We start from the raw sequence: 17,017 nt of genomic DNA on the forward strand, positions 1-17,017 counted from the left end.
GTACATGCTCTATTTTTCTTTGCTTTCTGGCCCCATCTTTACTACTTTTCCTGTCCGTTTGCTGCTTTTACCATCCCATGCTCTTTGTTTCATTCATACCTTCACTCTTCAAATCCCTCTTCTCTTTTTTCCTTTCCACATTTCATAGCATTTGAACCTCAGAATGGAGTGCTGGTTAGGCTAGGAGAATGGGCTAGAGCTCCAAGGTTCTGTTGTTAGATAAATATTTTTAGACAAGCTGTTTAATCTCCCTGTGCCTCAATTTATTTATCAGTAAAATGGATTTTATCTACCTGACAGAGATTGTTGTAAGGCCTGATTAATTCATGTTTATAAAGTGCGTTGAGATTTCCAGAAGACAGGCCCTATATGAATCTCATCCAGCACCAACAAAATCAGTGTTGGATTTGCTATTGATGTCCGCTAGAGCGGGATCATCTGTGGTTAATCTAAAGTATTAGTATCATTTACAAATCCTCCAGCTTTGTGATTGTCATGCTGCTTCTCCCAATCCTGCAGCTCCTGAACTCTGCTAAGATGGCCTCTCAGAGGCAGGACAAGTCAGTGGCTCTTCATTTTAAAGTGGGGGCAAGAAGGGGACAAGTGGATTAGTAATGGCAGTGGGAACTCCAAGACTAACCAGGTGGCAAAAACTTGGCAAGTTAAGGCATGTGGAACAGGTCATAGACAAGTTGAGTTGAAATGAAAAATCCCCACCCTATTTTGGTTTAGTGTTGGTATGCAAAGAGTGAGGGATTATTTATTTATTTTCACATTACTCATCTTTAGCCACATTCAAAATGCACATGCCTAATCTAGACTTGGAAGTTTCTGAGACTATAAAGAAAATGTGACTGGAAAAATATTATACCACAAACTTGGTGTCATCATGACTTTACAGTCCGTATAGCTGTAAACTAATTAGTGGTCTTCAATAAAAGGCTCAGAAAAGGGCCAATAGCATACAATTTTCTTTGGCAAAAAAAGCTCCTTGCTTTAAACAGAGTGAAAAGACTTGTATAGGTTCAAAAAGGGTGACAAAGGCACTGTGTTTTGCTATCATTGGACCACTATCAAATTATGTGTCCAAAACAAATGAATCTGGATGGAAGTAGTTAAAATACTGAAGTAAACCAGTCCAATTCTTTTAAAGATATTATTGCTAACCATATCCTCCCCCATTCAAAATCTGCATTGGGAGATAGGGACCCACTTCAAGTAAATGAGTCACTTTTGCTTCCTAGCCAGAACAATTAAACTTTTTGTATAAAACATGACCTGAAGCCTGCCCTTCACCACATCATCCCTCCTCAAACTCCCAGAGGTCAGGTCTGACATTTAACAGCTCACAAATTCAGTTGCTTAGCTTCTGAGGCCAACTTCGTGCTTTTAAAACGAAAATTAGGTTATTGGGATTTTTTAAAAAAAATAATCATATAACATGTTGTCAGTTCAGCTTCCATACTATCCAGCATTACAAACGTCCTTCTATCATTCTGCAGAGGGAACATTATTTTTACTACATTTTACACAGCAGCTCTGAATTGCAGGGGAACATACTGTCGCAATGAACATGCTGCAGCACTGGAGCCAAGGTGTGAGCCTGCATTACAAAACTGCACTGAATATAGAATAGAAACAAGTCAAAGAAATAGTTAATGCATTTTGTAACTTGGTGCTTCTTTATTGCTAGCAGCTGAGTAGTTTGGGGTGGGTTTTTTCCTCAGTCCTTATTGATCTCTTGCCATATTGTGCATACAATCCCCTAACAACATTAGCTCATTTCTACTCCAGTCTTAAAGATTAGCTCATCTGGGTTATGTATTTTGGTGTGTAGGTGTTGAGTGCTAAATACAATTTAATTTTTCATTTCTAAAAGGCATGCCTAACAATAACAGCTACTTAATTAGCTTGATCTTTTGATCTATCATACAGGATGCAAATAAGATTTTCATTCTTCTGGTATTGCTAATGGCAGTGGGGGAAGGGTTTTAAGTTATCTATATTCATTATTTTTTCTCAAGAGTTTCCCCACTTTTCTGGAATGTTTCTTTTTCAGTGGTACTATGAGTATTCTAATTTTGTTCTAGTAATGGCCATCATTCAGGGCTTCAGTAATTGACAGTTAATAAAGATAAACAGTTTTTGCCCTTTTAAAGTCACCTACCCCTTGTATTTCAAACAGGGCTCCTCCTGGGAAGCCTTTAAAGAGCCTCGAATCATTACACGGATTAGGTGAAGCCCAACCAGAAGCTGAACTATGGTTGTGAGGATTACCTCAAGGTTCTTCACTTCAAGTCAGTTTCCCTCCTGTGCACCACCATGAGAACACAGAAACCAGATTCCCCTTGTGCAAATCCCTCCTCAGACTCATTGTCCATGCTGCCCACAGAAGTGAATTAATAACAAGCACGTTTTTAAAAAAAAAACAGACCTCAAGTTCTTCCCTCCTCTCCATTTTCAAGGCCCTCTTGTCATCTCTGTGTCTGTCTTTTAGACCTGAACCTAGAAATGCTCAGCATGGAGGGATCCCTGCATTTATGAGGAGACCCAATGACTTCAAGGGAATTTCACACAAGTGTGATGGTACGTGTGCATGGATCTGACTCTAAGCCTGTCGGGGCAAGGGCTGGCTTTATTTTTTATGCATTTTTAGCACTAAACAAGCAAACAACAATAATCACAATATAGTATGTTCCCTGTACAGATTTTCACGCCATATTTCACAAGCCGGTCACTGAGATGTTACAAAATGAATCCAACAGCTCCTCACAGAATTTCACAAAGTGGTAGAATTTAGAGATGAAGTCCCATTAAATTATTCATTCTAGCTTGCCCTCCACCCTTGCCAATGATAAAAACTTCCATGGTGTTCTCATTTGTCAGGAAAATGAATTTCATATCATATATAAAAGAAAGAATGTAGGGTCAAGAATGGAGACAGACCAGAAGCCAGGTTACTCTATATTTGTTACCGTTCCTCCTTTTGTAAACAAACAAACAAACAAACAGCTGAGCTGCTCGTTATTTTTGTCTTTTTGTGTAAGCTGCTTGCTCCCATTTCTGGATGACATAGACTTTACCTTGGTGTGCTATTTGTGGAGCCATCATCCCATTATGGCACTGAAGTCAAAGTTGTCACTATACTGTCTGAAGAAAATAAAATTGTGTGTGTGTGTGTGTGGCGGGGGTGTGGGTCGATTTTTAGACAGCAGATTTATTTTTTATACCCAAACTTCCCTATGCCTCTGTTACACCAGTTTCATTTCCCATCTCTCTCGACAGGGCTAATTGTGACTGTGTACCTTTTAATTTTGTACTTCAAAAGCGCACAGACTTTATTTTATCACATTCATTTAACTGAAAATAAGAAGAAGTCAGTAAATTAGGCAAAAGATTACGATTTTTTGTTTGGTTAGGTTGGTTTATTTTCATTTTTTGCTCATTAACTCTTGAAATCTTATGGGCTGGCTTCCAAACTCACTGAACTCCTGCCATTCAGTTAACTTCCATGGGAAAAAAGGTTGCTTCAGCACTTCTGAAAATCAGGCCATTAGGGCTCAATCCTGTTTGAGCACCTTTAGCTCCCATTGAGGTCAGTGGGTGTGGAAAGCACTCAGTACTTGTCATGAGGTGCCCATTCTCTTGAAGGATCAGGTTCTGATGTAGCTCTTTTTAAGGAAGGGAACCATCCACCTGAAATGGAAATTAATGAATTTTCAGGGATCTAAAGAGTAACAGAAGGCCTGACAGTGCTATGACTGAGTGAGGCAATCAGTGGAACAAAATCAGATTTTAAACTGGCTCCCCCTCCCGTATTTTTAATACAACAGCCAAAACTAGAGGACAGTGCAGGTCAATAGAAGTACCAGGTGGCAAGTTGAAAGTAGGCCAAATTAACCCAGACTTCTGAGTTTGGAATAAGGAAAAGGTCCTAAGCCTTTCATAGGTCTTGCCAGATGCAATACTGATTAAAACACTTATGACAACAACAACAACTACCCCCTTGTGTATTTCATTTTAGACATAATGTAAGATTAAGTGGAATTCTTGTCTAGTTTTCAAAGTACTGTTGCCCAGTGGTGTTATATGAATATAGATGTAGCATTCTGTTTCACAATATGCAGTACAAATTGGACTTTAGAATTAATTTGTTTCATATGTATGCACCCTACAAATTACCCGTTAGTTTTAATGTTACGTTATAAAAAAGCCCAACACATCAGACAGTCCTAAATTATATTCCACTCTGGGGCTATATTTAAGTAATTGTTAGACTTTAATTTCTTATTCTGATCAGTCTATTGCAATTAAATTATATTTCTACCTACAGAATAAAATGAGTTAAATAAAAAGCGAGATCTATTTAAGTGCTAATTTAATGATTTTTTAAATAATTCAATTGTTGCATTTCCTTGGGCTACCACATAATCAGACATGAATGATTTTATATAGTAAGTTTCTCTGCTGTAAATATTCCTGTTTTCCCATAGGAATTTCAATGCAGTTTGTTTAGATTTCAGTGTAAAAGAAACTCCACCTCAAGGGGCACATATCCAAAGCTCTAGGTGCCCTTGGCATACATTTAAAAACACAATAACACCAAAGTTAAAAATTATAAATAATCCAGAGCAGCGTTAGCACTTTTCCTTCCTGTCATCAGCGCAATATGACTTAACCTACTCACCTCACGGCAGTTTCTCACCAGAGAGAAACCTCACCCTCAGCAGCCTCAGTCCTTTGCCAAGGCAGGCTTAAACAGATGGGTTTTGTAGTGTGTTTGGGAGGTCAGCAAATTCAGGCCATTTACCAGAGTGGCTCACATAGCTCTTATTTCTTTGGAGAAATAACAGCATGGTATTTTTCACAGGTGAGAAGAGACTGAATCAATTGCAGGGTCATAATGGGCTGGGGGTGGGGGAGGGGATCCCTTGACTCCAGGTCCCTGGCTTAAGCCCTGACTGGAGTTAGAAATTTGGCCCAGCCACCCCTCCATCATGATGGGGGATCAACTGGGCCAAATCTGAGTGGTGTTGCAATCCTGTGCGCCAGAACTGAATGCCACTTACTCTCATTGTGCCCAGCTGCCCCTTTGTCAAGATAGAAGGGTAGCCAAATTTGAGAGGCATTGTGACCCTGTACACCTTCTTGGTGCCTTTCCTTTGCAGTCCTTCTGGTGTCCATGAACACTGGGCATGCTTAGTCCCCAGGGAGAAGCTAAGCAGGGGGCATCAGGAACCCCCAGTGCCTGGGAGAGGTGGATAGGAGGATTGAATCTGGACTACTGGTGCTTCCTGGGGGAGAAGAGATGCAGAAGGAGGTCTGGATGCAGCCAGAACAGCCTGGCTGCTGCTGGGGATGATACTTTTCAGCCTGACCACATCTTTGGGTAAGAGCCCTGGGTGGTGTGTAAGGTGGGAAGGCCACAGAGATGGGTGCAAGGGTGAGAGCTCAGAGTAGGGTGCAGGGCAATGTGCGGGGACGAGCTCAGGGCTGGGTGCGAGGCAAGGAAAACTTGGAGCTGGATGCATGGTAAATTTGGGGGAAGAGCTTGGGGCATGTGGGAGGCAGTGGGAGGGGAGTGTGTGTACAGCTGCGTGCAGGGCTAGAGAGCAGAGGCAGCAGGAAAGAGTAGGGGGCTGAGTGCAGAGGGAGACGGAAGAGGAGACAGTTTGGCTCTGGGCGTAGAGCAGGGGGGAGAGCGCTCTGGCTCCCCTCCTGATGAAAATTCTGGTTATGCCCCAGCTCGGCTGTAATTAGAGCTACTCAAAAATTGTCCCAAGACTGGGTTTCAACAGAAAATTGGGTTTTCAACTAAGTGAATTTTTTTGCAAAAACAATCCATGGAAAATTTCAATTTTTCATTGGAAAATTGAAGGCCCCAAAGTTGAAAGTTTCTATTTGTAAATGCTGCTGCGGTGTGTCATGGGTGCTGTAGCTGAGCTGACTCACCTCCCCATTATCCTCTTTGGCTGAGCTCCCTAGCTACACTGTATTGCCTGCGATACACCAAGGACACAGACTCCTAAGATGCACCACTTCTCCTGTCCAGCAGGGGAGTGTCACAGTTCAGGGCAGCTGCCCCTGTATTTCCCCTCAGTGGTTCAGCAAGGACACCCAACCCTCAGGCTTCCAGCTCCATGGCTGTTAGTCAGTCTAGAAAGAGCTGCGTGCTTTCTCTTCAGAGACTGATAACAGAGTGATTGCGACAGATTTAAGTTACCAGACAGAGTTTTCTGTGCCCACTTTATCCTTAAGGTGAAAGCATTGCAGTGAAAATGTGTTTTAAAAAATGAAAGAACCTACCTGCATGCTTGTAAGCTTACCAGAGTTCATCCCAGATCTCACATGGCTCACCCTGTGGGCTTCCTTGTGGTCACAAGTTCAACAGAACTTCAGCTTAGAACAAGCACACAGCCTTATGAGACCTCAGGATTGGGGCCCTTCCTGGACCAGAGGCCCTATCCATTTGCTGGATCAGGAAGAAGGCCCCGAGTTGGTCTAATCTCATCTTTTTTTTGCCAGTCTTTGGAGAATGCAGTTTGACCCAGTACATGCCTGTCTCCTGGGAGGGCTTCAAAGGCTGACAAGTGAGGAAGTTCCTTAGCATCTCCCCTACCTCTTAGAGAAAGTACACAGAATGTCTCAATAACACATACACAATTTCATTGTAATACAATGGACTCCAAAGGTATTTAACCTATTTCAATAAGGTTTAACTCAGCTCACTAAAGATTTTCTTTAATCCCATAAGGTTTGTTCAGTATATTACTGGATATTTTCAATCTGTCACAGAGAGATCATTGTGCATCTTGAGAGATGTAGTTCAACCAGGGAGCATGGCCTAAAGGTGATAATGGGATCTTAAGACATGGGCACAGCATTTCCAAACCAAATTATTTCAGTTTCGGATGAATTTTTCCATTATTTGAATTTCCGCCAGAAGGTTGAATTCTTCCACAGGGGAAAAGGATTTTTTGTTATTGCCAGCTCTAATTGAGCATTAAGAGGAATCTTTACTGAGACTACTGGATGCAAGCAACACCCTGTAGTTTTCTCTGGCTCTTTAGCTCCCAGACTAGCACAGCTATCACAGTCATTGCTATATAGTGTCACCACACAGGGTCTCCCTAAGTTCTGGCCAGGAACAGGCAATCTAGGGAGTGATAAATAACTATTCTACACTGATAAACACCTTTGGGTCTCTTATAGGATTTATATATAGATGTTAATTGCAGTATTGTACAGTTGCCCTGAACTGTAACCTGTATTCCTCCTCCGTGATCCAGCCAGGACACCCACTTTTAGGCTTCCAGATCCCCAGCTGTCACCTCTCTTGGAGACATGTGCCTCTGTCCCTTCTGATTGGTGTATTTCTGGATTCTACAGTTTCCTGGCTACACTGTGAATTCCCCAACAAGTCAGACTGCCTAAGCAGGCTTGCTTTACTTTTCTCCTCAGATGGTAAACAGAGTAATTGCCACAGTTAAGATATCACACAGCTCTTTCTAAGCAAGAACATTTATTCTTAAGGTAAAATAACTATAGACAAAACATATTAAAAACAATAAAATAACCTACATGCATAGTAATAAGCTTACCACAGATCACCTCCTCCCACCATTTCCACAACGGCTCTGGTCAGCGTCAAGATTGGGGCCCTCTCCTTGGACTGAGAGTGGTGTCCGTTTGCTGGATCAAAATGAAGGTCCCGTGTCAGTCTAAATTCAGGTTATTTATACAAAAGTCTTTTCTTTGTCTGTTGGTCCCCTGATAATTCAGTTGAGCCAGTATATGTGAGTCTCTCTCCAGGTGGTGGCAGCTCTCTGGAGGTGTTTCAACCTGAGTGAATTTGCCTAACCATGCCCCACTATTCTTAGTCCCTGGAGGGGTTGTGGTTACCCTTCCACATGGAAGTACATACAGTCCCTGGCCCACAACCATACGTAAACTTAATACAGTAAGATCTCCCCAAGATATTGCAGGAAATTGATAAATCTGTCACTAGTATATCTTGTGAAATTTCTAGAAGCAAGTTTTCCTGAGAACATACTATACAGTCTGTGCAGTTCAACTATGCAGTTCATGAAGTGAAAGTTCAAGCAGTTATGGAAACAACAAAGCACAATAGAACCTTTTGACATCAGATGCCAGATCTGACAAGCCATTATGGTTTTACACGATCTGTTCATATACTAATTTTCATACCTTTTATTAAAAATGGACCCAAACCGTAACCTAGGTTCTGAATGGCCCCAGACTTTGGAGGGACCTCAAAATATGATTCTGGTTCTGGATCCAAATGTAAGCATTTCTTTGTAACACCTCTGAACTTTACCAAGTTTGAAATTCAAACTCAGGTCTGAATTTTGCAGCTTGGGCCTATCTGTATTTTGATGACTATAATGATAGCATTTGTGTTGATAGTGGAAACAGGTGTTTCAATCTTTCTCATGGCTCACTGAAGAGTCTGAGAAGCCTCTATGGAGCTAGTATAGTAAGTGGCTGAAGTTAATGTTAAATCCCATACCTAACTGATGAAGACATTAAGGAAAGAGCCTATTCTAACCATCTTAAGAATTGGACATGAAAATATTGAGGTAGTGAAGAAGTTTGGCTTCTTTGTGTTTCTGTAGGCATGAAATGTCAGCCTCCTCCAATGGCATCAAAGAGCAGCCTTTTCAAGACACCTTCTACCCAAACCTCTTATAAAGACTTTTTTAACAGAGACTTGATCCTGTCTCTCCCATTGTAGCATCTATGAATGGATTACACCTCTACCCTGATATAACGCTGTCCTTGGGAGCCAAAAAGTCTTACCGTGCTCTAAGTGAAACCACATTATATTGAACTTGCTTTGATCTTCCGGAGTGCGCAGCTCCTCCCCCCCCACCCCCGAGTGCTGCTTTAAGGCTTTGTATCCGAATTCGTGTTATATCGGGTCGCCTTATATTGGGGGTAGAGGTGTACTACAGGGTCAACAACATAGTAATGTTCAGGGGCTGAGAAAGGGACCAGAGACAGGAGAATGTGGTATTCAGGGGTTAGGCGCTTATTTGCATGAGTTCTCCTTTTCCACCTTGTGGCAGCTCCACATCTTGCATCTTCTGAGGAGTAAATATAAATCCCTTCTTCAACATCTTTAGATACCAAGTTTTACCATCTTTGGGATCAATGGGCCAGCTATGAAGGCTGTTTAAGTATCAGACTTGGGTTTATGCTCCTTGAAACAATATAACCAACAGATCCCGGGATTCTGGCTCAGAATGTGAGACACTACAAGCATTGGTTACAGAAGTCCACTGGTCTCTGGCTTGAAGGATGAGCCAAAACCTGATGAAGATGTTGGCAAGGTTTTAATAAATATCCAAACAAATCCCTCCACACAAGCAAACAGGATTTTTCATTCCATATCCGACTGTTCATTCAATTAGTCTGGTTTCTGGCCTCCAGCAGTGACCTGCACTTGATGTTTGAATACCTGATGTTCCATGGGGAGATAATTAAAATCTCATGATGTTCATTGCCTGCAGTGCAATGCTATTAATGTGGAAGAAATTCCTTCTGAAACTCTGCATGTCATCAATTTACAAGATATAGCAGTTGAGGGATTGGATATCCTTAATTATTTCATATAGAGAAATACCTATCTCATAGAGCTGGAAGGGAACCTGAAAGGTCATTGAGTCCAGCCCCCTGCCTTCACTAGCAGGACCAAGTACTGATTTTGCCCCAGATCCCTAAGTGGTCCCCCTCAATGGCTGAACTCACAACCCTGGGTTTAGCAGGTTAATGCTCAAGCCAGTGAGCTATACCTCAACCCATACAGAAGCAAAACTTTACAAAATTAACACTCTTCCATTGGTCTGCCTCTGTATAATTATTAGAGAATCCAGAAACAATAGAAGGACAGGGCATAGAAGCTCTGGAGTATTTTTCCTTCTAGTTTATCTAAGATACCTTGGGGGAAAAAAATCCTAACTGTCCTAAGAGAAATAAGGTCCAGCAAGTTGAGTCTAGGATTTTTGCTTGTGTTACTTGGATTTTCAAGAATGTTTGGAAATATTGCCTGTCTGTTTCATCTCTTTATTGCAATGGGCTTTATTTACCCAATTCATTTCAAGCTCTGAATTTTCAGGACAAAAATTAAGCTCTTTTAAGATCTTGAGTGACCAATGGAACTATTTGTGGGTGTAAAGTTACTTGTGCAGGAACAGGGTCTAAATTCATTTTTGAGCTATTTATATTGCTTATAAAACAAGAGGAAGGATCATTTTGTGGTTAAGGCACTGGAGTGGGACTCAGAATATCTGGGTACTCTTTCTATCTAGTCTAGTTATACTGCAAGCTTTTTGAGGCAGAGACTATGTTGTACAACTTGTCTGTATGGCACCTACAACAATGGACTCCTTTCCTACTGCAGTACAAATAATAACAACATACCATAATGTCAACATGATTATTATTGTTGTTTATTTATTGGTTTTCTAGTTGTGCACAGAAGTTCCAGTCAGGGCTCAGGGCCCAGGGCCCCTTTGTGCTAGGCACGCTACAAATATATAAATAAGACAGTTCCTATCCAAAAGAACATACAATTTAGAATGTGAAGGGAAAGGCAACATAAATGTATAACACTTATAAATGAGCAAACTTAGCAGGACAATTTAAAATTGGACAGAGGCCCTCAGTTGCCCCACATACACACACACAAAACCACAATTAATGAAGCATGTGATTCTTATGAACTACAGAACAAGTCTAAAAATTCCATAAAATCAAAGTTTCAACAAATGTCCTTGCAGAGACTCATTTAAAAAACTGAAATACAAAATAATAAAGGTATGAAAGGGCGAAAAAAGCAAGACAGAAAGATGTATCCATTTTATCCCTCTTTCTAAGCCAAGCTATTAGCATATGGGATCTTGTTTTGCAGAACATTGGATAAGAATCAAGGATTTTGTTTCTTTAGTTTTAAGAACTTTTCATCACTTTTTCCTTCTAGCATGAAAATACAACCTTAACTGCTTTAGCAGGGGAAGTTCTGGGGTTTGAAAAATAATTTCTTTCTGTGCCAACGTCTGTAGTTGAAATCAACGTCAATCCTGATTCAGCTCTGATTCTCATAGCGGAATATTCATTTTCACCAGGAATCTTCTTTACTTACATATACATCCTTTGCATAGCACTAAAGAGAAATAGTGGAAGTCTGTGTTTCTGTGTTATGGGATTGCGTTCTTTCTATTGCGCTGTCCGAACGTTCTTACTTCTTGGATTTGTTTCACACGCTCTGAGGCACCCAGAAGGAAGGCTGCCCACCTGGCCCAGAGCCGGTGCAGAAGCAGCACTTTTGGATTAATTGTCAAAGAATAAAGAATATTAACTAATAAAGGCAGGAAAAGCCATTTTTGATAAACATCTATTAATGCAATTATTATGTAACATAATGGCATACATGTGACCACGTTGTGCAGGAGGTTGGGACGTGGGATTTGCCATGCCAGATCAGATCACTGGTCCATCCAGCTCAGTATCCTGCTTCTAGTAGTTGATGCTTGTGAGAAAAAACACAATGATGCGCCTAGCCTATTGTGCCACACTGAGGATGGGGGCGGGGTGTGTGAAATTCCTTGCTGACCTCCTAGAGTGAAGAAATAATGACATTTGTTTATTTCTATTGTTGTTGTAGCTCCCATGGCTACAAGTACTATTCATGATTACAAAACAATCCAGTCCGTCTTTCATTTCTACCTGAAATTCCTTTTGCACCCCTATGTGCCTGCCTTTTCAGTGACTATTCAATGTGGAATTTGTTTTATTTGACATGAATTCTGTACTTTAAAATAATATTTCTAATAGAAACAACATTCAGACATGAATAAAGTTTCTTCTTTCTCAACTCCTTACCTATGCTGTTGCCTCTTATAGTTTAGGGATACCATAAAGCACTGGTACTTACTACCCTTTTCAATTGCTTGAAAGTCCACTTCCCCACTGACTGGCACTTCACACAGCCGCCAAGTAAATAATAACATGGCATTAGGACATTGCACAGCAAAGTTTCTGTCATGACATGGCGTACATATACGTGTTACCCTGGAGACATTTCCAGATGTGAACAGCACACAAGATTTCAGCCACAGGGTGAGCCTTACTATGCAAAGGGAAATATTTTATTTTAGTTCCTCCCAATGTAATGCCTAGCTCTCTGTCCAAAACATGAGGATTAGAAATATCCACTTGAATCTATGGTTACATCTACATTTGGAGCTGGAGGTGTGATTTCCAGCTTGTATAGACATGCACTAGCTTTCATCACGTTAGTGCATAGTAATGAAGCTGCGGTAGCATGGGCATTAGTGAGTAGTGGCATGGGATAGCTACCCTGAGTATGTACCCCTGGGGTCTAAAAGAAAGTTTATGCATTCAAATTCTAGCCTATGGGGTGCTTGCAAACTATGTAATTGACAATTTGTTGTCCAACACCATTTCTTTTTTGTAGTATGTAATTTGTCATCCGAGTCATAAATCTTAGATATAATTTCTGCCTCCGACTGGATGCACAAAACTCTTTACACAAGAGACTGAAGAACAATGAATAACAAATAATACATTTCTGGTATGACTTTCCAGAGGAATCATCATTCATGCTAAAATTTGTGAAACTTTTAGGATTTGCAAACATTTTCATGAATAAACAGGGGTTTCTCTGACTAGTTTGAACAACAGAAAATATGTTCCCAACAATAACAAACAGTGACGCAAATTCACTGGGGTTATTTGTAGAAATATTGACAAATTTATTTAACATTTACATTTTTTATCTGTTCTAATTTTCTACAGCAGGTGAATTCTCCCTAAAGGGTCCTGAACCAAAGCTCTTTGAAGTCAATAGGAGTCTTTCTACTGACTTCAATGCACTATGGATCAGGCCTTAAAAGTGAAACCCTATTATTTTCAGTCTTTTTAAATTCTACAAGACTTTAACCTAAGGACAGAACTGTATACTGGGGCAAAAACTTGCCAAGTCCTCAATTGCTCTAAAATACTGCTGGTAAGCCAAGAGCCAAGATATTGCCATTTTTGTTTGTTGGTTGGTTTCTGCTATTGTTACAGTTCCACAATATTGAACATTCCAGTCTTTGTGAAATACAACCTTATTTCCAGCTTGAAACATTGAACTTTCTGCATTCTTCAGTAATTGGTGGCAGAAGCCACTCCTCACTGCTAATCCAATTTTGTCCCACTCCACAATTGGTTTACTTCTATTCTTTAAAGTTCAGTGTAGCTGCTCCAAAAAATCCTAACCAGGCATTTGCATAGTGTGGCAAATTGCCGGCACTATTTTGATGGGTCTTGCACTCTCTCTTCTTTGGGGGAGGGGGGTTCAGGGCACCATTTCTTGCCCCTGCAATGGAATGTTAACCGCCCCACTAGTGTCCTAGAGGAAGGGAGTGGAGTGGGAGGGACCTGGACCCATCCTCTACTCCAGGTCCCAGCCCAGGGGCCCTGAGGATAGTGGTAAACCACTTGAACTGACACTTCCTTCCCCTGGGCTACTTCCCTCTCCTGCCCTTCAGCTTGCGGGAGGCTTCCTGCCCTCCCTCTGTACAAGCCCGGTGCCTCTTTACCTAGGGTCTTGGACTTCTTCGCTCACAGCAGCACTTCTCCAAACTGTCTTTTGCTTCCCTTCAAACTGTTCTCTGCTCCAACACAAATTCCTCTCTGCTCCAACTCCTTCAAACTGTTCTCTCTGCTCCAACCCCAATTCCTCTCTGCTCCAACTCCTTCAAACTGTTCTCTCTGCTCCAACCCCAATTCCTCTCTGCTCCAACTCCTTCAAACTGTTCTCTCTGCTCCAACCCCAATTCCTCTCTGCTCCAACTCCCACACTGTCTGATTGAAACAGGGGTTTTTATCATGTGACTGGCTTCAGGTGCTCTAATTAATCTATAGCAAACTTTCTTCCCCATACAGGGAATAAGGCTCCCTTCTAACCCTCTCCTGCTGCCCTCTGGCCATGTTGTATCACAATAGGAACAGAGCAATCGTTAAATAATAATTGTGTGAAGGAGAGAGTGAAGGGTTTATGAGGCCCCTGAATGAGAGCTAGGTTACAAGAAGTTCACTCACCATGACTTGAAGCTTGAGAGAGAGGAAATATTCAAGATCAGGATGCTCCCATCACTGATGCTGATTAACTGCCACTATTGGCCACATGTATTGTGTCATTGTGGAAGAATGTAGGAATAGTGTGTGTCTTTTCACTTTAAGCTCAGGAGAATCAATATGTTTCAGTTAATAGCTCACCTGGATAAACACATCCATCTCTTACTCCACGCAATGTTGTTCCCCACAAGTTAGGCAAGTACGTGTGTGATATTGACACCCTGTCATGGTACAATTCCCCACTCTGAACCTTAGCGTCCAAAAGATGGGGTACCAGCATGAATTCCTCTAAGCTCGATTACCAGCTTAGTACTTGTAGCGCTGCCACCAACCAGGAATTCCAGTGCCTGGTACTCTCTGGTCCCCACAAAACCTTGCCCGGGGACCCCCAAGACCCAGACCCTCTGGATCTTAACACAAGGAAAGTAAACCCTTTCCCTCACCGTTGCCTCTCCCAGGCTTCCCCTCCCTGGGTTATCCTGGAAGATTACTGTGATTCAAACTCCTTGAATCTTAAAATGGAGAGGAAAATGCACCTTCCCCCCTCCTTCTCTCTCCCCCTCCCAGACTCTCCCTGAGAGAGACAGTAATCCTAACACAGAGAAAATTAACCTCTCTCTCCCTCTTCCCTCCTTTTTCCCCACCAATTCCCTGGTGAATCCAGACCCAGTCCCCTGGGGTCTCACCAGAATAAAAAAAACAATCAGGTTCTTAAACAAGAAAAGCTTTTAATTAAAGAAAGAAAAAACAGTAAAAATTATCTTTGTAAATTTAAGATGGAATATGTTACAGGGTCTTTCAGCTATAGACACTGGGAATACCCTCCCAGCCTCAGTATACAAGTACAAATTAAAATCCTTTCAGCAAAATACAAATTTGAACTCCTTCCAGCCAAATACACATTTGCAAATAAAGAAAACAAACATAAGCCTAACTCGCCTTATCTACCTAGTACTTACTATTCTGGACGTAAGAGACTGTATCAAAGAGATTGGAGAGAAACCTGGTTGCATGTCTGGTCACTCTCAGAACCCAGAGAGAACAACAACCAAAAACTAACAGCACACACAAAAACTTCCCTCCCTCAAGATTTGAAAGTATCCTGTCCCCTGATTGGTCCTCTGGTCAGGTGACAGCCAGGCTCACTGAACTTGTCAACCCTTTACAGGCAAAAGAGACATGAAGTACTCCTGTTCTATTAACCCTTAACTATCTGTTTATGACACACCCCTTGCCATGCCCCAGTGGAGAATGTACGTCATTGAGAGATTCTTCCTGGAGTTGGGCAGGGCTGAGAAAAGCCTACATGATATGCAAATTTATTCTTTAAAAAAAATGTTCATGTTTGCCAGCTATTGGAGTCTAATCAAGTTAAGTTACAGTCAATGGAGATGACTAAAATATGGAAACTCTGGGCCCAAATTTGAAGTTCCTACACATGTGAGTAGTTCCACTGAGGTGTATGGGTGAAATTCATTGTTGGTGTAACACAGTGGATACATCTGGCTCATTTGGGACTGCTTGTGTGCATTGCAGAATTGGATCTGTGATGGGGTCTATAGACCCTACAAGGGAATGGACAGTAAAAGACTTAAAAAGGGAGCAGTCACCTCCCTAGCTGCAACCTAACAACAGGCAGGCTAACAACAGGAAGGATAAAAAGGCTGCAACTGAGCTAGAACGAGGTGGCTGCCACAAGACAGACAGCCACAGCGAGGGGTTCCACAAGGTCAGACCAAAGGAAGCTGCCCAGTCAGTCTGGGGCAGAAAAGATTACCAGGGGGAAGGTAGGAAGCAGCCCAGAGAAGCTGTAGGAGATTTAAATAAACAAGCTTCTGACTATATCACTAATGGTCCCTCAAGTTGGACACAGTGGAGAGGGCAGGCCTGGGTCCCTCTGCACCCTCCCAGCACAGATGGGGGTAGAGATTGCCAAGACCTGACATGGGGTGGCAACGAAAACAGAAATATTGTACTTTGCCTTGGTGTTCCTGCTTTAACTTACTCTACTTCTGCCCTGGTGAACAAAGAAGGGAGGGAACCTGCAAAGGGGCAATGTCAGAAAGAGGGTTAAGGAAGGCCCTGAGGAAAACTTCTGGTACTATTGACTGAAGCGCCACAGCCGCTAAGAGGATGGATGGGGCTTGAGTGGGGCCAGACTCCTTTCAGTCCTGGAAGGGGGAAGACACAAGTAACACAGTGGAAGGAGTGGAGTTACAAACGAAGATGGATGAATTTAGGTTGCATCTCTGAATCTACAAAGGAAAACAGAGGCGGGGATGCCCACAGTGCCGTGATGGACCACCAGGAAGTGATGCAGGGCCAATGTCTAGCCATTATAGGATCTTGTATCAATAAGGAAAGCTGAACTGCAAATCAGATCAAACAGACCAGGGAAAACGCCGAGAAGCTTGCTGATAGTCACAGATTTTTAAGAGATGGAGAATGGTAAAGTCAGTAAATGCTATGTGAGAACCATAATGGCACAGCAGCTGCCAACCGGTAGTTATCCTTTTCTGCACAAGTGTTCTGTGCCATCTGGCGGGACACTGTGAGTGGGGAGCTGGATCCAGGGACTTGCAAAATTCAGGTTAAAACGCAGCAAAACACGAATACTCGCTTTTTCAAAACTCAGGAATGTTTTGGGGAAATTCAGTAAAAACTGAAAATGGGGGGCCCTAAGTATTTTTAATAGCAGAAGCAGCATATTCTCATTGATCATCCTTGTGAATGTGTGTAAATGAGAACAGTTCTCCATTCTTTGTATTAATTTCACATGTGCTTTACAATTAGTAACATCCTGTCCAAATAGCTATCAGGAAGCTCTGGATTCAACAGGTGAATTATTTCC

This window comes from Gopherus flavomarginatus, chromosome 4 (assembly GCF_025201925.1).
Source record: "Gopherus flavomarginatus isolate rGopFla2 chromosome 4, rGopFla2.mat.asm, whole genome shotgun sequence".
NCBI lineage: Eukaryota > Metazoa > Chordata > Testudines > Testudinidae > Gopherus > Gopherus flavomarginatus.